The sequence below is a fragment of the Lissotriton helveticus genome, chromosome 10 (genome assembly GCF_964261635.1).
Source record: "Lissotriton helveticus chromosome 10, aLisHel1.1, whole genome shotgun sequence".
NCBI lineage: Eukaryota > Metazoa > Chordata > Amphibia > Caudata > Salamandridae > Lissotriton > Lissotriton helveticus.
In genome coordinates this window covers 14192278-14213989 of record NC_136071.1, presented here as the reverse complement: position 1 = coordinate 14213989, position 21712 = coordinate 14192278, and positions in this window count along the sequence as shown.

Below are 21712 nucleotides of genomic sequence, written 5' to 3'. Positions count from 1 at the left end.
AAAACCTGGGGTTCTGAAGTTTACTTTGGACTGCGCCGGCCGCTCGGCAGATGGCAGCTTTAGGAGTGCCAGATCTTATGTCAACACAACAACTCACAAGAAAGAAATTGAACAAAATGAATACACAAGAAAGGCCCAGAGTAGGCCCCATGCAGCCTGATTAGAGTTAACGAAGCATACATACAAGTAAACAATCCATTTACTGAGATGAAGTGCAGACAGTAATGCAAAGAGGAAAACGAACACCTCTTCTCAATAGAAACAAGTAAAACATATAAAATTAGACTGTATTTGTAAAACGGCAAAATAATATTTGGAAACGGACTGACAATAAGCCTAAATTAATGGTAGATGATTAGCAGACAGCAGAGTGACACACATAAGAACACTGTACAGTCACTTCCATGGAGCAGCAGGGAGGTGGTTCGTTGCCGTTAAATGTAACAAACTTAAATCATCTTGCTATTCACCCTCAATTATATATTATATCTGGTAATGCTGGCCCTCGTGGGCTCTAGGTCAGCAGAGATGGAGGAAAGCTTCCTGCCAACATCTGCACCGCAGGGGCTGCGGGGGGGGGTCTGTATTACACCCCCTGCTAAGACGCACCGCCCTGTTTTAATGCGCCCTGGTAACCGCTGAATCGCTTGTTTCCTGGCACCAGGGAAGCATTACACCAACTTTGGAGCTGTCTTTAACAAAGGAAGAGGGTACCTCCCAGGCGGCGCCTCTGAGGCCTGCGTGGGCCCGGCCCGCCCTTGGCTTCAAGGACGCTGGTAAAAGTTGCTTATCGCTCTGTAAATCAGGGCAGAGAGAGCTGTGAGGCTGGTACCGTCCGCCAGCAATATCCTCGCTCACTCATGTAATGCCTCACTCTGCATAGTCTACTCTGCACCTGCCCCACATGCTAAGGACCGAAATTGGTCCGGATAAATGGCGGCCCCCTCTGGAAGGAGTAAAGTGTAAAACGAAAACCCTGCGCACATTAAAGGTAACAGTAATGCATGGAAGTCGGGGGGGGGGGGGGATTGCGCGCAAGGGTGGGGGTGGCAGCCTGGCAGGGAATTAGATAGAATATATAATAAAAAACTTACCTCTGCTGCTCCCCTTGGCGCCTTCACAAACGGCCCTGTCGTGGAATGGCAGCTTCTGCCAGCCAGCGCCAGGCGTGGGAAAGGGCACGGCATATCTTCGCCCACAGCACGCCCATTAGGAGGCCGAGCGGCTCCTAATGCGCATGCGTGAACAAGGGAAAACACAAGTGCGCATGAGTGGGCACGGTGCGAAAATTCGCCCTCCGTCCCCACTCATGCGCACTTGTGTTGGTGGTGCCTGATGCGGTGGTGACAATGTCAGTCAACATGACGCCAGACCGCCCTGGGCGGTCCGACGTCATGCTGACTAACATGATTGTCAGTTCTCCCTCGGGTCTTTGAACTTAAGTTCAAAGACGCCGAGGGAGCTGCGGCGGGGGGGGCTTCCCCCCCACGCCCCAATGGACGGACCGCGCCTGCCCATCTCTAACATCCCCACTCTAGACAAACTCCTAGAAAAAAATGTGTCCAATCCCAACTCTGTGCTCACATGGAGAATTTCCAACTCCTGGACCAACTTCAATCTGGCTTTCGGAGTGGGCCCAGCACCGAATCAGCTCTGACTCGCGTTACGGATGACATTTTTAAAAAAGCTTGACCAAAATGAATCTTGCCTCCTAATCCTCCTTGACCTTTCCTCTGCGTTTGGCACTGTCAATCACGACAACCTCCTATTCATTTTGTAGATCAGGATGGGCCTTTCTGGGCGGGTGTTGCAATGGTTCTCGTCCTTCCTCCACCACAGATCCCTAAGAGTCAAGGCGAACCACTCTCTCTGAGGTTTAATCAAAAAAGAGACTAGCTCAAATTATTTGCAGTTCTTCTGGGCAGAGCCTGCTCTGGACCTGTAGTGCCTCCTTTGTATACCGGTATGCAAAGGAGGCACTACAGGTCCAGAGCAGGCTCTGCCCAGAAGAACTGGTCAAGCCCTTGCCACCTCCCAACCTTGAGGTCAGACTGAGCTAAAAACTAGCGTGGTCTTGAGAAGGGAATCCCCCTCTCACACATAGATACACTTTAGGGCGTGTAGACACATAGTCTAAACTACACTCCCACTAGTTAATTCACACTCACCTTTTATTTAGGTCCTGAAGAAAGCCAGCTTAGTCATAAGGCACTGGCTGAAACATGTTGACCCATTGGATGTGAGAGGTCGTAACTCGCCTCTTACATCCCCCTGCCTTATTTTTAACCGCTGACGGAGGCCCAGGTATTAAAGTCTAATTTTACCCTCGGGTACTGGGACCACCGGCCAGCCGTTTTAACATCACTCCCTTAACTTTCATCACTGCACACTCAGCAATATACCAGCTCCGCTGTAGTCAGGCGTTGAAGCACACCCGGAGCACGCTAGGTGCTACTGGGTGGGCCCGATGATGAAGCATGCCACCAACTAGGTTGGTGGGTGAGGGCTTTATGAACACACTTGCCAGGTGTTCACACTCCGTGACAAAACATACCAGAGTCTTCCCCCTCCCTTAATAATTATTTGCTGCAAATAATTTGAGCTAGTCTCTTTTTTGATTAAACCTCATATTAACCCGGGGACATGGACTAGCTTTCTGGTCCTATCTCTCCCTCTTGATCACGCAACGAACCACTCTCTCTCCCAGCCCTCTCCAGTATCCATGGAGGTCCCCCAAGGGTCCGCCCTAGCTCCCATTCTCTTTAACTTGTTCTTGGAACCATTAGCTAATGCACTAAGGGGCAGATGTATCAACATCCGTGTTTGCGATTCTCAAATAGCGATTTTTTGAGAATCGCTATTTGAGAATTACAAAATGGGATGTATGTAAAAAATAACATTTTTTTAGCAATTTCTTAGTTTTCCTTAATTGCGATTCGCAAATTGCAAAATCGCAATTAAGGAATACTTTCCCATTCATTTCTATGGGCCAGGAGGCCCATAGGAATGAATGTGAAGCCATTCTCAATTTGCAATTCGCAATTTGAGAATCGCAAATAGAGAATAATTTCAAGGGCGCAAGGGTGTCATAAGGACACCCTGATGCACCCCTGAAATTTACATGTGTGCGCATATGGCGCACATACATGCCCTAAGGGCATGTATGTGCGCCACATGGCACCTTCACAAATAGCAAAAAGTGCATTTGAGAAAGAAATCGCAAATTACCACCAACTTCAAGTTGGTGGTAATTTGCAATTTCTTAATTAGTATTCGCACAACTTAGGTGCTTCATACATAGCATTTAAGGAATCGCAAATTTTGCGATTCCTTATTTTTGCGATGCGATTTCAATCATACATCGCATTTTCCAAATTTTTAGTCGCAAATGCTGCTTTTTTGCGAATCGCAGCGTTTGCGACTAAAAAAACAGATGATACATATGCCCCCAGATTCCACAAACATGCTCTTCCATATGTATGCGGATGATAAGCAATTCTATCTAAAAGTCTCCTCCCCGGATAATCTCAGATCACTCAACACTACTTTAACGAATACTCAAAACTGGTTAACTGAGAACCACCTCCTGCTCAACACCTCCAAAACAGAATTCCTTCTCATTTCTCCTCCGAATCACATCCCCAATTTAGACCTTTGGATGAACCACCTCACTGCCTTCAACTGCTCCCCCTTCATTATTGACTCAGCCAAATCTCTCGGATTCTCCCTGGACAAGCATCTGAACTAACCCTGGGCGTAGTGTGCGTAGTGGGGCTACGCGAAGCTACGCAAAGTGGGTAAGAAACTACGCCCACCTGTGCACTTCGCATAGCCCCACTACGCGCTGCATGCTCCCCTCCCCTACATAGCTCATTTTAATTAAATGGCCCCATATAAATAAATAAAATACACTTACCTTGTCCGCGGCGTCCCGGGGCTCCCTCTGCTCGTTCACGGCGCCATCTTCTAACCAATGCACATGTGCGGGCGGCCGCGCATGCGCATTTCTCGCTAGAAATGCGCATGCGCGGCCGCCAGCGCATGCACATTGGTTAGAAGTTGGCGCCGTGAACGAGCAGAGGGAGCCCCGGGACGCCGCGGACAAGGTAAGTGTATTTTATTTATTTATATGGGCCCATTTAATTAAATTTAGCTATGTTAGGGAGGGCCGGAGGGAGGCGGGTGGCGGGCAACTTCGCTACGCCCAAGGAGTGGGCGTAGTGTTACCTACTTCGCCTACTTTGCAAAGGGCGAAGTAGGCGACACTACTGGGCGTAGAGAAGTTGCCCGCCCAGGGTTAATCTGAACATGAAGAATCATATTAGCAATGTGTGCAAGGGAGCTAATCACCTGATGAGGACACTCAGGAATCTCAAACCATTCCTTCCACAAGCTGACTTCAAGCAGGTGGTCCAAGCGCTTGTTTTGTCGAGGCTAGACTATGGCATTGCTATGCTCTGTGGCCTCCCCAAATGTACCTTGGCCCCACTAAGGGCATCCTTGAACGCTGCTGCCAGATTGGTTACGAGCACCAGAAGAAATGCGCATATATCCTTAAGTCCTTAAATCCCTAAATTGGTTGACCTACGTAGCAAGAATACAGCTAAAGATTGCCTGCCTGTCTCACAAAGCCCTCCACTTCAAACCCCCAGATATCTAGCGCAAATGCTAGAATTATCCGGAGGTGGTAGACCTTTATGAAGTGCTAACTCTTTCCTCCTGAAACCACATACCTTTTGCAAAAAGAACGTGTCACAGAGCTTTCTCCGGCTCTGCCCCGAAGATCTGGAACTCTCCCCCACCGGAAGTACGCAGAATCTTCCCCCACGGTTGCTTTCAAATTAGAAGCTAAAAGATTCCCTGTGAAAAAGTTCTTACCTTAAAAGGGTTTGGATCCTCTGCTCTAAGGGATTGGGCTTACACCTTTTAGACCGGCGCTGGGTGCTGTTCTTCTTTCACCTATCATTTGCTCCCCTCTTAGCTAGCTATGTACTAGTTATTGTATTACTCTCTATTGACCCCTTTTGTTTGTAACTGTTCTGTTTGGTATTCTTATTTGAGGCCAGTACTGCATTTATTACCTTCCTTCCCTCCGATTGTAAAGTGCTCTGGTCGCCTTCGGGTTCATGTTCGCGCTATATAAAACTTTATAAAAAAATGTATCATTCTGCCAGTATTCTGCATCGCCTGTGCCTGAGCTCCAGCCAGATTCTTCTCCAGGCCTGTGGGCATCAAAGACACCAGAAGTAATCTCCCTTGGAGTAAATGAGTCACTCCCCTGCATCTGCAGGCACTGTAATAAAGCTGAATGGTCTGCTGCTCCTGAGGTCCCACGGACTACGGAAGGCACAGATGGTTCTGCAACTCCCTCGAGGTGCACTGTCTTCTCAGCAAGTTTGAGGCCAGTATCCCTTGTTGGAACCGCTGGAACAGAACCCTTGTGAACCGCGTTGACTTGCCATTGCCAAGGCTTGTTGACTGTCCACCAGAGATCTTCGGGCTACAAGAAGCTCCAGCATCTCTTCCTACCGAGGTCTTCGTCCTCACCACACCCTCTGCACCGTGGGCCTGCATCTTTGGTGAGCTGCTTGAGATCCTCTTGCGACTCCTGTGCCTTCGGCCTCTGGGTCCTCTTGAGGGTCTTCTTTGGCTTCAGTGGCTCTCCTGCTTGCTCGGGCCTGCTCTGGCTCTCCTGAATTTGGTGAGTCCCTTGGACCTTACTGGTCCCGACACTGCAACTTCTTCATTTACCACATCTGTTGCTGCTGCCAAGGCTTGTTGGTGCTCCTGCCGCGGCCACCAACCCCCCCCCCCCTACCCCTCCCCCCCCAACGTGGGGCAGCTTGGGAACAACTCCTGGCCTTCCACAGCGTTGCCTGATCCTCACAGCTGCAGTGACAAGGTCACCGTCAACTCTCCTGCATCTTCCTTCTTTGGTGGTCATTGGTCTTCTGTGCCTCCTGGTCAGTCCAGAGTGGCATAGACTCTGTCCCATCCCCTCTGGTTGCAGGTACATCCCTTCAAGAATCCATTCTTGGATTCCACTGGACACCTTCACCTTCACCAGCGACATCTTCACTAAAATCCTCCATCATAGTCTACGGTGGTTTCCGATGTCACTTCACACCTATGCATCCGGCTTCCCTGCTGTAGGTATCCTGGTCCCTGGGGTATCCATGGCTGGGGTGACTCTCCAACCTTCCATCTTGTTGCAGAGATTCTGCACAAACACAGAACTATGAGTAGGATTATGGCACCATAGTGCATTGGGACTGCATCACCTTACCACCTTAGATCCCATGAGCCCAGGACCAGCTAGCCATAGTGTCTCAATTGCTCTCCTACTCACTCACAGAGAAACAAATGATTAGACACCCCAGAACACAACACTCCCAACTCTCTCAGGAATCGTGTTTGCAAGACACACCCTTTCGCACGCACTCTTTTACTTGTCCACAATAAGATCTGACAGAGACACAAATACGTTTAAAATATTTATTTTAACTAACGTGCTCTAATGTGCAGTATACGTGCCACAATAAGCAAGACAATGCATAACACAAATATGGTAAGCATAACAATTAGTCCATAAATCATGAAAGGATCTGTCATTATGAAAACACAGTATAGCCGAACCTCCCTCCCCTTGTATAGAAGCAGAATGATTATATGTTAGAAGATCTCTGGGCGTTACCTGCAGACCCCATACCTCAGTCTGTAGATGGTAGATCTATATCACAGGTGCTGTCTTGCTCTTCTCCCTGGAAAGGTCCCTCTCCAAGTGTGTGCTACCTATCCATGTATTCCAATAAGACCAAAGTGCGTACTCCCAAAGAAAAGCGGCAGCGATATGTTTTGTCTAGGTGCTAAGGTCTGACCAGAACAGAATAACAAGGGGCATTGTTGTTCAACCTTGCTCACAATGTTCAGACTAAATCCCAGGAACCTGCAGAGTGTGAACACAGCAATCGGTTCTCATGCGAAAAAGACAAAAGAGACATTTGCAAAATAAACTTGTGTAGTAACATGCGCAAAGCAGCGGACAATCTGCAGCGTGCTCATCCTAACTTAGAGAAGACGACAATGTCCCCATGGGCCATGTGACAATCTTCCATGAGGTTTCTTCAGGGTCCACTGAGAAGGGTCCTTCTTCTTTGAAACTGCAACCGCAACTTCCTCGTCGACTTGCTTTGAGTACGCAGCTGTGTTTCCGCTCTGCACACAGTCTCCGTGGGGTTTCTGGGTACTTACCTTGGATGGTTCCTTGGGTCTCCAACTCTTCTGGGTCAAGTCTGGACTTCGGTCGCAGTTCGCATTCCACTTTCTTAGTATATGGTTCCCCCTGGAGACCACTGTGTATTTGTGCTACTTACCTGTTCTACTTTTGAAATATTGTGTGTGTTGTGTTGTTATCTCCGGGTAGGAGATATACCAATGTGTTAGTGAGTGTGTATAATTAATATAACTATTTTTTATAAATGCACTGTACGCTTCTTTTCTCGTTTAACCTACACCACATGATTACTTCTGGTAAAACAAGCTGCTTAACACTCCTTCTGGACAAAGCCTGAAGGCTGCTCTCCACGGCTACCACTTAGAGAGTTTTCTATGGTTGACGAAGACTACTAAAATGACCATAAGGGTCATCTAGATTAGTGCAAGGATGATATTACAATGTCAGAAAATTAGACACTTGCTTACACAGAAGAGTACATTAATAGGCTGATACAAGGACAAACAAACTCAGGTTTTCTGAGCTCGGAACCTTCCACAATTGATCTCACTTCGAATGATAACAGGCTAGAGAGACTAGAGAAGAAACTTATACCGACAAGATTGCATGGTCACCTACTAACCAAATATTTACAGGGGAACACAATTCCCCTTGGATTACAGGTTAAAAACAAACCTGCTATCTTTGTGGACATACCTAAATTAAAAGAGAACTTTAGCTTCATATCAAACAACTGTTACCGCCATTGGTTGGTTCTTGGGGTGAGACGGCATCGGGACAAGCTGAGAAATTGATTAAAGAAATAACCAACCTTAAATGTGAAATAACGGAGCATACTGCCCTTGTGAATGCTATGGAGGCACTAGAACGCCTAGAAAAAACTATTCGTGAGTTTGACACCAACACAATATCACGCAAATTGGACAAACTCACAAAAGACATCAAATTCTACGACAAAAAGATAACATATCCTTACCTTCAGGAAGACTATTATAAACAGGACACACAGGAAAGATACCCCAGGAGAGGACGAGGAGGTTTTGGGGGATTTAGGAGATTCACAACCTTTTCAGACTCCTCGGGAGCGAGCAGCACAGTAAGTGACACAGAACAACCTGGTACAAGCTCAGGCTGTTACAATCAAGGTTACAGCTACCAGGAACAAAACCAGGCCCTTTTTTAGGGGAGGGGGATTGGCGACCACCCAGAGGCAGGGGGACTTGGGACCAGGGCCAACAGAGAGGATGAGGATGGAGTGGGGGGCGGAACAGGGTCCAGAAACAGGTTCGTTTTCAACCGGAGAGCCACGGAGACAACACTACAGATGGTAGCACTAAATAAAACCAACCCGGTCATGAACCTGTCCAATTATGAACGGTCAGACCAGAAACAGCTTGTCCTAAGTAAAGGATTCTCTTTTGTTCCCACCACTTTGCAGAATTCTTTTAACTTCAAATTGGAACTTCAATATTTTTTCAGAAAAGTACCATTACGTTATTACGTCAATAAAGCTCTCCCACTTCCAGCTCCTTCTAACACAGGGCTGTGAAATTTGTCCACCTTCACACCACCTACACACCTCATGTCCCATAAGATAATTATTTATGAACAGGTAATGTTCCACTGGAAACTGATATCCGATGATGTGGACATGAGTGACCCACCCATGCACTCTTTTAGGAAGGGCAAAAGTGTCAGAGATCACGTAGTCTGCTCCTTCCTTGAGATCCCCCACAACCTTCTTTATCGTCACTGTAGAATTTATTGGACATTTCCGATGTGGCCACTGTAAAGCGTGCGACTCAACAATAGAGACAAAACCTTTGAATCATCATGAACAGAGGGTGCTGCTTAAAGATCATACTACTTCCAATAGCACAAATGGGATCTCTGCCATCTTGTGCCCTTGTGGCCTACTCTACATTGGTCAGACACAACAAAAGGTAAAAACCCGGATACTTCAGCATTGCGGTAGGATACATTGTAAAGTCCAAGGGGCTCCGCTGGGCGAACATTTTCAAACACTCAAACATTCAGTGGAGAGCATGAAAGGGCTAGTCCTGGAGAAGGTGGTTTAGGCCCGAGGGGTGGTACCCCAGGAGATCTGCTGAGTCTGCGAGAGTGCAGATGGATCCACTGGCTGGACACAATGACTAAAGGGCTGAATGAGCAGGCGGAAACCAATAGACCGCTTTCCCTGCTCAACACAGGATGAATACCTTTAGAATGAATATATTCATGTCCTGCTTTTGCTGACCAGGTTTATTATGTTATGGTTATGCATGAATATGCAACCATGTACATCTGTGATGCCCGTATGGAAGACATGAGTTTTACATTTCTTTGGACATCATTTTATGCATTGGGTACAATTGAACCAATGGTCACTGGACCAGTGAGACGTCTGTATACTGATTAATTTGATAAGATTTCATGTAAACCAACAGTGAGACTGTACACACGGTGTCATGATTTTTCAAAGTTAAATCAATCAATCAATCAATCACAGCATTTATATAGCGCACTACTCACCCCGCGGGTCTCAAGGCGCTGGGGAGGGGGGGGGGGGGTCTGCTACTGCTCGAACAGCCAGGTCTTGAGCTGCTTCCAGAAGGCGAGGTGGTCCTGGGTCAGGCGGAGGTGGGTCGGAAGGGAGTTCCACGTCTTGGCGGCCAGGTGGGAGAAGGACCTTCCTCCTGTGGTGGCTCTTCGGATGCGGGGGACGGCGGCGAGGGCGTGGTTGGTCGATCGAAGCTGGCGTTTGGGAACGTAGAAGTTGAGGCGGCTGTTGAGGTATTCTGGGCCTTGGTTGTGTAGGGCTTTGTGTGCGTGGGTGAGAAGCCGGAAGGTGATTCTCTTGTTGACCAGGAGCCAGTGCAGGTCTCTCAGGTGCCCGGAGATGTGGCTGCGGCGGGGGATGTCCAGGATGAGTCGTGCTGAGGTGTTCTGGATCCACGTGAAGTCTCTTCTGGCGCACCTTCAGCGCTCAATCGGTGCTCCCGCTGCGCGCGTCCGCTGCGCGGTGGCTCTGGGGACGTCATAAGAAGGAGCCGGGAGGGCGGGTCAGCTGGGTGGCGGGAGCGGGAGGGCCAATGGACAGGAGGGGGGTGGGGTAGAAGGAGGACTGTGGCGGGAAGGGGGGCTGGGGCGGCTCGGTGGCAGGGAGCGGCACCCAAGGTAGGTGAGCAGAGGGGGGGGAGCAGGGGGTAGTGGCGGCAAGGCAGGAAGGCAAGCGACAGGCAACACAGAGGTAGGGCAGCACAGGTGTCAAAGGCTGACACGGGGGGCACACAGAGGCGGCACTGGGGTCAGCAGCGAGGCGGCCGGGGGGAAGTCCCACGAGGCGGCAGCGAGGCGAGGCAGCAGAGCAGGGTGCAGGAGCAGCGGAGTGGGGGTGACCTCGCCTGAACAGGCTCAGCCGGACAAATGAATTCTGTGTTTATTCCGAAGCTAAATGAAGAATGGCATGTTTTCCAACCTTGTATCCGGCATGTCATAATAACATTGCATGACTTTTACCGATCTCTATGCGGGAAGCACTGATCGTCCTGATCCCCAGGGCTGGAAAGGATCCCACATTGCTGGCCTCACACAGGCCCATATCCATGTTAAATGTGGATTTGAAAATGATAAGGCGCGTCCTGGCTACCAGGTGGCTCCCATTTCTGTCCCAGATTATTCATGAGGACCAATCGGGATTCATACCCCGTAGGAACACCCTACAAAATATCCGACGCCTGGCACATGTAATGCAGTCCCTGGAAGGAAGTCGGGGGGGATCACGCCCTGCCCTTTCTGGATGTAGAACAGGCGTTTGACTCGGTCAGGTGGGACTATATTGGACTGGTACTCGCAAAACTGGGTCTAGGGCAGCAGTACATCGAATGGGTCCAACTGTTATATACACAACCACTGGCTAGGGTCCGCATGGGACGCTATATCTCTGAAAGTATAGGGCTTCAGAGGGGGACTCGGCATAAATACCCGCTCTCCCCGCTAATTTTCGCACTAGCAATGGAGGCGCTAGCCTGCCACCTGAGAAGGACTCTTAACCCCTTCCCTGTGGGACATATTCCCCCGCTGTGCTGGGGGGAGGGGGGCGCGCACAGCACCCCCATGCTCTTGACGAGGTCAGCTCGTCATGAGGCACAGTGCTCGTGTGCTCATGACGAGCTGAGCTCGTCTTGACCACACCCGTTTGTGTGGAACGTTCGCACAGCAGGGGAATTAGCCCAGCATGCAAGCGTTCCAACGGTCATGACGAGCTCAGCTCGTCATGAGCACACGAGCACCGTGGCTCATGACGAGCTGACCTCGTCATGAGCATGCAAGGTGTTAAAGGACATGGCATAACAATAGGACCAACTCAACACGTAATCTCCTTAAATGCAGATGATGCCTTGTTTTATTTAAATTCCTCCAAGCAGCCAACTGTACTGCTGCTTAGTGTGCTAGAAAGTTTCGCACTACCCTCCGGGCTAAAGATGAATAAATCTAAGTCGCAGCTATACCCGATTAGACGTCCGGAAGAGGGCGAGGTGGCCGACTTCCTCAATTGGAGCTCCCATGGGAATTACAAGCAGTACGTTCCCTAGGCAGGCATATTGCCAGAAACGGGGAGCGGTTTTATGATTTGATTGTGGGCAGGGTAAGGGGACTCAATGGAAGTGTGCAATTCTGGAATACCCTCAGGTTGTCCCTTATGGGTAAAGTGGCTCTAATAAAAATGGTGGTACTACGTAGATGCCTCTATGTCATGCAGGAGTCTTTTTATGAGATCCCGCATAAGGTCTTTAAAGATCTTGAAGTCCTGCTGAGATCCTTGCTGTGGAACGGGAAGAGCTGCAGGGTGACTGCAGAGGAGGAACACATGAGGAAAAGCAGACGAGAAGCTTCCAGACGTCTTGCTGGCCTGGGGATGATGATACAGGAGTTTTTGGTTTTTTTTTTTGGTTTTTTTGTTGTAGAGTTTTATATAGCGCGAACTTGACCCGAATCGGGTATCAGAGCGCTTACATAGCACCAGTTAGGTTACATGAGGGCACACATTCATTGTCGATAGCCACACCCCAGTCCTCGTAGATAGACCAAACAGGGGGCACGCAGCAGAATTCAGGGGACCCCATCGAACAGGAAGGGCACAAGTAGACTCCTGGGAAATGTGGATTAACATGTAAGCACACCTAACATCGAAATCAAGCGCTGGTGTGGGGGGGGGGTTTGTTGGGAGGGGTTCTAGTTAAATTAAGTTCTCCTCTGTTTTGGAGCATATGAAAATTGGAATTGTTGGTATATAAGGCCAATGGTCATGCTATATTTGTTGAAATGTGATACAGATTATTCGTCTTGTAATAAGCGACGATTGTCGTCTCTGTGGTAAAACAATTAAAAAAATTAAAAACTCAAAAAAACATTGCATGACTTTGCATCTTTATCCGTACAGTCTAAAGCCAAGCAAGATGATGAACAAACCATAAAGTGGTATTTTCTCTGTGTGGTCATTGGCAGTATATTTTATATTTATTGTTATTATTATTTGTATTTTTATCTTTATACGATTCGATTGTGCTGTATTCCCATCCATTGAGGGTAACATAGGATTCATCCCGGCAGCGCCCTTTTGCATTTTCAAACAAATTATTTCCAGGACATCCATTGATTGGATCCTTGTGGACCGTTGTTGCATGTTATGTTGTGTTACCGGCCCCACGGAGCCACTGGCCCTGAAAATGAGGCCCTCCACCAACCCCCTTCTGGTGGCTTCTAGGTGAGTTACACCACCTTTTACACTAGTACTGTGTATACACACTCTAATGACCTGAGAACTGATTAGATCTCCCCTCTTTATAGGTTGCTCTTTTCTATGTCCTGATGAAGACCCCTGTTTAAGGGATAATCATCCTGTCTTCCATTTGGGGTCGAAACGTCGTCATATATGGAAGAGGTGTGGCGCCGCGGCTAGGGTGACTGACTCCGGAATCTGGGGATCACGGTTCGATCACCGGCAGCAGATTTGCCCTGCACCATGTGACTCTGGGCAATAGCTTGCTTAATCTTCCCGACGGCCCCCAGCGCCTAGAGACCCTTACGGGTGATTGTGCGCTTTACAAATGTGGATTATAATATAACCACCTGTATTAGAGATACTATCCATGTCTTAACTTTTTCTTAAAACATAGGGTGCTCTGTAAGATGGTGGATGTTAGTATTACAAGGGAGTTCCTGCCAGGCCTTTTTTGAATTAATTTGTATATATTGGTTGTATATATTGTATATTGGCACTTAAAGTCTTGCCTTTTCCTTGATCCTTTGACGAGCACTTTCTCTAATCACTTCCCTTCTTCTTACTCACCATTGAGCAACTTTTTTTTTATGTGACATGGCTGCATAAACATGCATTAATTATCTAATTTATGATAAAGTAATAGAATAGTTTTGCATTCCTTGAGTGTCTGTTAACAATTCTTGGGCACTACAGAATACTATGTTCCCATATACTAAGCCAGCCTCCTGCAACACCTCTTTCCATCAGACCTCTCATTGCTTCTCAGACAGGTTACACATTACACACCTCTTTCTATCAGACCCCTCATTGCTTCTCAGACAGGTTACACATTACACACCTCTTTCTATCAGACCTCTCACTGCTTCTCACAGGTTACACATCACACACCTCTTTCTATCAGACCCCTCATTGCTTCTCAGACAGGTTACACATTACACACCTCTTTCTATCAGACCTCTCACTGCTTCTCACAGGTTACACATTACACACCTCTTTCTATCAGACATCTCACTGCTTCTCACAGGTTACACATTACACACCTCTTTCTATCAGACCTCTCATTGCTTCTCACAGGTTACACATTACACACCTCTTTCCATCAGACCTCTCATTGCTTCTCACACAGGTTACACATTACACACCTCTTTCTATCAGACCTCTCATTGCTTCTCACAGGTTACACATTACACACCTCTTTCTATCAGACATCTCACTGCATCTCACAGGTTACACATAACACACCTCTTTCTATCAGACCTCTCATTGCTCCTCAGACAGGTTACACATTACACACCTCTTTCTATCAGACCTCTCATTGCTTCTCAGACAGGTTACACATTACACACCTCTTTCTATCAGACCTCTCATTGCTTCTCAGACAGGTTACACATTACACACCTCTTTCTATCAGACCTCTCACTGCTTCTCACAGGTTACACATTACACACCTCTTTCTATCAGACCTCTCACTGCTTCTCACACAGGTTACACATCACACACCTCTTTCTATCAGACCTCTCACTGCTTCTCAGACAGGTTACACATTACACACCTCTTTCTATCAGACCTCTCATTGCTTCTCAGACAGGTTACACATTACTCACCTCTTTCTATCAGACCTCTCACTGCTTCTCACAGGTTACACATTACACACCTCTTTCTATCAGACCTCTCACTGCTTCTCACAGGTTACACATTACACACCTCTTTCCATCAGACCTCTCACTGCTTCTCAGACAGGTTACACATTACACACCTCTTTCTATCAGACCTCTCACTGCTTCTCACAGGTTACACATTACACACCTCTTTCTATCAGACCTCTCACTGCTTCTCACAGGTTACACATTACACACCTCTTTCTATCAGACCTCTCACTGCTTCTCACAGGTTACACATTACACACCTCTTTCTATCAGACCTCTCATTGCTTCTCAGACAGGTTACACATTACACACCTCTTTCTATCAGACCTCTCACTGCTTCTCACAGGTTACACATTACACACCTCTTTCTATCAGACCTCTCACTGCTTCTCACAGGTTACACATTACACACCTCTTTCCATCAGACCTCTCATTGCTTCTCACAGGTTACACATTACACACCTCTTTCCATCAGACCTCTCATTGCTTCTCAGACAGGTTACACATTACACACCTCTTTCTATCAGACCTCTCATTGCTTCTCACAGGTTACACATTACACACCTCTTTCCATCAGACCTCTCATTGCTTCTCACACAGGTTACACATTACACACCTCTTTCTATCAGACCTCTCACTGCTTCTCACAGGTTACACATTACACACCTCTTTCCATCAGACCTCTCATTGCTTCTCACAGGTTACACATTACACACCTCTTTCCATCAGACCTCTCACTGCTCCTCAGACAGGTTACACATTACACACCTCTTTCTATCAGACCTCTCATTGCTCCTCAGACAGGTTACACATTACACACCTCTTTCTATCAGACCTCTCATTGCTTCTCAGACAGGTTACACATTACACACCTCTTTCTATCAGACCTCTCACTGCTTCTCACAGGTTACACATTACACACCTCTTTCTATCAGACATCTCATTGCTCCTCAGACAGGTTACACATTACACACCTCTTTCTATCAGACCTCACATTGCCTCTCACAGGTTACACATTACACACCTCTTTCTATCAGACCCCTCATTGCTTCTCACAGGTTACACATTACACACCTCTTTCTATCAGACCTCTCATTGCTCCTCAGACAGGTTACACATTACACACCTCTTTCTATCAGACCTCACATTGCCTCTCACAGGTTACACATTACACACCTCTTTCTATCAGACCTCACATTGCCTCTCACAGGTTACACATTACACACCTCTTTCTATCAGACCTCTCATTGCTTCTCAGACAGGTTACACATTACACACCTCTTTCTATCAGACCTCTCATTGCTTCTCACAGGTTACACATTACACACCTCTTTCTATCAGACCTCTCATTGCGTCTCACAGGTTACACATTACACACCTCTTTCCATCAGACCTCTCATTGCTTCTCACAGGTTACACATTACACACCTCTTTCTATCAGACCTCTCACTGCTTCTCGGACAGGTTACACATTACACACCTCTTTCTATCAGACCTCTCACTGCTTCTCGGACAGGTTACACATTACACACCTCTTTCTATCAGACCTCTCATTGCTTCTCACAGGTTACACATTACACACCTCTTTCTATCAGACCTCTCATTGCTTCTCGGACAGGTTACACATTACACACCTCTTTCCATCAGACCTCTCATTGCTTCTCACAGGTTACACATTACACACCTCTTTCTATCAGACCTCTCACTGCTTCTCGGACAGGTTACACATTACACACCTCTTTCTATCAGACCTCTCATTGCTTCTCACACAGGTTACACATTACACACCTCTTTCTATCAGACCACTCACTGCCTCTCAGACAGGTTACACATTACACACCTCTTTCCATCAGACCTTACATTGCTTCTCACAGGTTACACATTACACACCTCTTTCTATCAGACCTCTCACTGCTTCTCACAGGTTACACATTACACACCTCTTTCTATCAGACCTCTCACTGCTTCTCACAGGTTACACATTACACACCTCTTTCTATCAGACCTCTCACTGCTTCTCACAGGTTACACATTACACACCTCTTTCTATCAGACCTCTCATTGCTTCTCACAGGTTACACATTACACACCTCTTTCCATCAGACCTCTCATTGCTTCTCAGACAGGTTACACATCACACACCTCTTTCTATCAGACCCCTCATTGCTTCTCACAGGTTACACATTACACACCTCTTTCTATCAGACCCCTCATTGCTTCTCAGACAGGTTACACATCACACACCTCTTTCTATCAGACCCCTCATTGCTTCTCACAGGTTACACATTACACACCTCTTTCTATCAGACCTCTCATTGCTTCTCACAGGTTACACATTACACACCTCTTTCTATCAGACCCCTCATTGCTTCTCACAGGTTACACATTACACACCTCTTTCTATCAGACCCCTCATTGCTTCTCACAGGTTACACATTACACACCTCTTTCTATCAGACCTCTCACTGCTTCTCACAGGTTACACATTACACACCTCTTTCTATCAGACCTCTCATTGCTTCTCACAGTTTACACATTACACACCTCTTTCTATCAGACCTCTCACTGCTTCTCACAGGTTACACATTACACACCTCTTTCTATCAGACCCCTCATTGCTTCTCACAGGTTACACATTACACACCTCTTTCTATCAGACCTCTCACTGCTTCTCACAGGTTACACATTACACACCTCTTTCTATCAGACCTCTCACTGCTTCTCACAGGTTACACATTACACACCTCTTTCTATCAGACCTCTCACTGCTTCTCACAGGTTACACATTACACACCTCTTTCTATCAGACCTCACATTGCCTCTCACAGGTTACACATTACACACCTCTTTCCATCAGACCTCTCATTGCTTCTCAGACAGGTTACACATTACACACCTCTTTCTATCAGACCTCACATTGCCTCTCACAGGTTACACATTACACACCTCTTTCTATCAGACCTCTCACTGCTTCTCACAGGTTACACATTACACACCTCTTTCTATCAGACCTCACATTGCCTCTCACAGGTTACACATTACACACCTCTTTCTATCAGACATCTCATTGCTTCTCACAGGTTACACATTACACACCTCTTTCTATCAGACCTCTCATTGCTTCTCAGACAGGTTACACATTACACACCTCTTTCTATCAGACCTCTCATTGCTTCTCAGACAGGTTACACATTACACACCTCTTTCTATCAGACCTCTCATTGCTTCTCACAGGTTACACATTACACACCTCTTTCTATCAGACCTCTCACTGCTTCTCAGACAGGTTACACATTACACCTCTTTCCATCAGACCTCTCATTGCTTCTCACAGGTTACACATTACACACCTCTTTCTATCAGACCTCTCATTGCTTCTCACAGGTTACACATTACACACCTCTTTCTATCAGACCTCTCATTGCTTCTCACAGGTTACACATTACACACCTCTTTCTATCAGACCTCTCATTGCTTCTCAGACAGGTTACACATCACACACCTCTTTCTATCAGACCCCTCATTGCTTCTCACAGGTTACACATTACACACCTCTTTCTATCAGACCCCTCATTGCTTCTCACAGGTTACACATTACACACCTCTTTCTATCAGACCTCTCACTGCTTCTCACAGGTTACACATTACACACCTCTTTCTATCAGACCTCTCATTGCTTCTCACAGTTTACACATTACACACCTCTTTCTATCAGACCTCTCACTGCTTCTCACAGGTTACACATTACACACCTCTTTCTATCAGACCCCTCATTGCTTCTCACAGGTTACACATTACACACCTCTTTCTATCAGACCTCTCACTGCTTCTCACAGGTTACACATTACACACCTCTTTCTATCAGACCTCTCACTGCTTCTCACAGGTTACATATTACACACCTCTTTCTATCAGACCTCTCACTGCTTCTCACAGGTTACACATTACACACCTCTTTCTATCAGACCTCACATTGCCTCTCACAGGTTACACATTACACACCTCTTTCTATCAGACCCCTCATTGCTTCTCACAGGTTACACATTACACACCTCTTTCTATCAGACCTCTCATTGCTCCTCAGACAGGTTACACATTACACACCTCTTTCCATCAGACCTCTCATTGCTTCTCAGACAGGTTACACATTACACACCTCTTTCCATCAGACCTCTCATTGCTTCTCAGACAGGTTACACATCACACACCTCTTTCTATCAGACCTCACATTGCCTCTCACAGGTTACACATTACACACCTCTTTCTATCAGACCTCTCACTGCTTCTCACAGGTTACACATTACACACCTCTTTCTATCAGACCTCACATTGCCTCTCACAGGTTACACATTACACACCTCTTTCTATCAGACATCTCATTGCTTCTCACAGGTTACACATTACACACCTCTTTCTATCAGACCTCCCATTGCTTCTCAGACAGGTTACACATTACACCTCTTTCCATCAGACCTCTCATTGCTTCTCACAGGTTACACATTACACACCTCTTTCTATCAGACCTCTCATTGCTTCTCACAGGTTACACATTACACACCTCTTTCTATCAGACCTCTCATTGCTTCTCACAGGTTACACATTACACACCTCTTTCTATCAGACCTCTCATTGCTCCTCAGACAGGTTACACATTACACACCTCTTTCCATCAGACCTCTCATTGCTTCTCAGACAGGTTACACATTACACACCTCTTTCCATCAGACCTCTCATTGCTTCTCAGACAGGTTACACATCACACACCTCTTTCTATCAGACCTCACATTGCCTCTCACAGGTTACACATTACACACCTCTTTCTATCAGACCTCTCACTGCTTCTCACAGGTTACACATTACACACCTCTTTCTATCAGACCTCACATTGCCTCTCACAGGTTACACATTACACACCTCTTTCTATCAGACATCTCATTGCTTCTCACAGGTTACACATTACACACCTCTTTCTATCAGACCTCCCATTGCTTCTCAGACAGGTTACACATTACACCTCTTTCCATCAGACCTCTCATTGCTTCTCACAGGTTACACATTACACACCTCTTTCTATCAGACCTCTCATTGCTTCTCACAGGTTACACATTACACACCTCTTTCTATCAGACCTCTCATTGCTTCTCACAGGTTACACATTACACACCTCTTTCTATCAGACCTCTCATTGCTTCTCACACAAGTTACACATTACACACCTCTTTCTATCAGACCTCTCACTGCCTCTCAGACAGGTTACACATTACACGCCTCTTTCTATCAGACCTCTCACTGCTTCTCGGACAGGTTACACATTACACACCTCTTTCTATCAGACCTCTCATTGCTTCTCAGACAGGTTACACATTACACACCTCTTTCTATCAGACCTCTCACTGCTTCTCAGACAGGTTACACATTACACACCTCTTTCTATCAGACCTCTCATTGCTTCTCACAGGTTACACATTACACACCTCTTTCTATCAGACCTCTCACTGCTTCTCACAGGTTACACATTACACACCTCTTTCTATCAGACCTCTCATTGCTTCTCACAGGTTACACATTACACACCTCTTTCTATCAGACCTCTCATTGCTTCTCAGACAGGTTACACATTACACACCTCTTTCTATCAGACCTCTCACTGCTTCTCGGACAGGTTACACATTACACACCTCTTTCTATCAGACCTCTCATTGCTTCTCACAGGTTACACATTACACACCTCTTTCCATCAGGCCTCTCACTGCTTCTCACACAGGTTACACATTACACACCTCTTTCTATCAGACCCCTCATTGCTTCTCACAGGTTACACATTACACACCTCTTTCTATCAGACCTCTCATTGCTCCTCAGACAGGTTACACATTACACACCTCTTTCTATCAGACCTCTCACTGCTTCTCACAGGTTACACATTACACACCTCTTTCTATCAGACCTCTCACTGCTTCTCACAGGTTACACATTACACACCTCTTTCTATCAGACCTCTCATTGCTTCTCACAGGTTACACATTACACACCTCTTTCTATCAGACCTCTCATTGCTTCTCGGACAGGTTACACATTACACACCTCTTTCTATCAGACCTCTCACTGCTTCTCACAGGTTACACATTACACACCTCTTTCCATCAGACCTCTCATTGCTTCTCAGACAGGTTACACATTACACACCTCTTTCTATCAGACCTCTCACTGCTTCTCAGACAGGTTACACATTACACACCTCTTTCCATCAGACCTCTCATTGCTTCTCACAGGTTACACATTACACACCTCTTTCCATCAGACCTCTCACTGCTTCTCACAGGTTACACATTACACACCTCTTTCTATCAGACCTCTCATTGCTTCTCGGACAGGTTACACATTACACACCTCTTTCTATCAGACCTCTCATTGCTTCTCACAGGTTACACATTACACACCTCTTTCTATCAGACCTCTCATTGCTTCTCGGACAGGTTACACATTACACACCTCTTTCTATCAGACCTCTCATTGCTTCTCACAGGTTACACATTACACACCTCTTTCTATCAGACCTCTCACTGCTTCTCGGACAGGTTACACATTACACACCTCTTTCTATCAGACCTCTCATTGCTTCTCACAGGTTACACATTACACACCTCTTTCTGTCAGACCTCTCACTGCTTCTCAGACAGGTTACACATTACACACCTCTTTCTATCAGACCTCTCATTGCTTCTCACAGGTTACACATTACACACCTCTTTCTATCAGACCTCTCATTGCTTCTCACAGGTTACACATTACACACCTCTTTCTATCAGACCTCTCATTGCTTCTCACAGGTTACACATTACACACCTCTTTCTATCAGACCTCTCATTGCTTCTCAGACAGGTTACACATTACACACCTCTTTCTATCAGACCTCTCATTGCTTCTCACAGGTTACACATTACACACCTCTTTCTATCAGACCTCTCATTGCTTCTCACACAGGTTACACATTACACACCTCTTTCTATCAGACCTCTTACTGCTTCTCGGACAGGTTACACATTA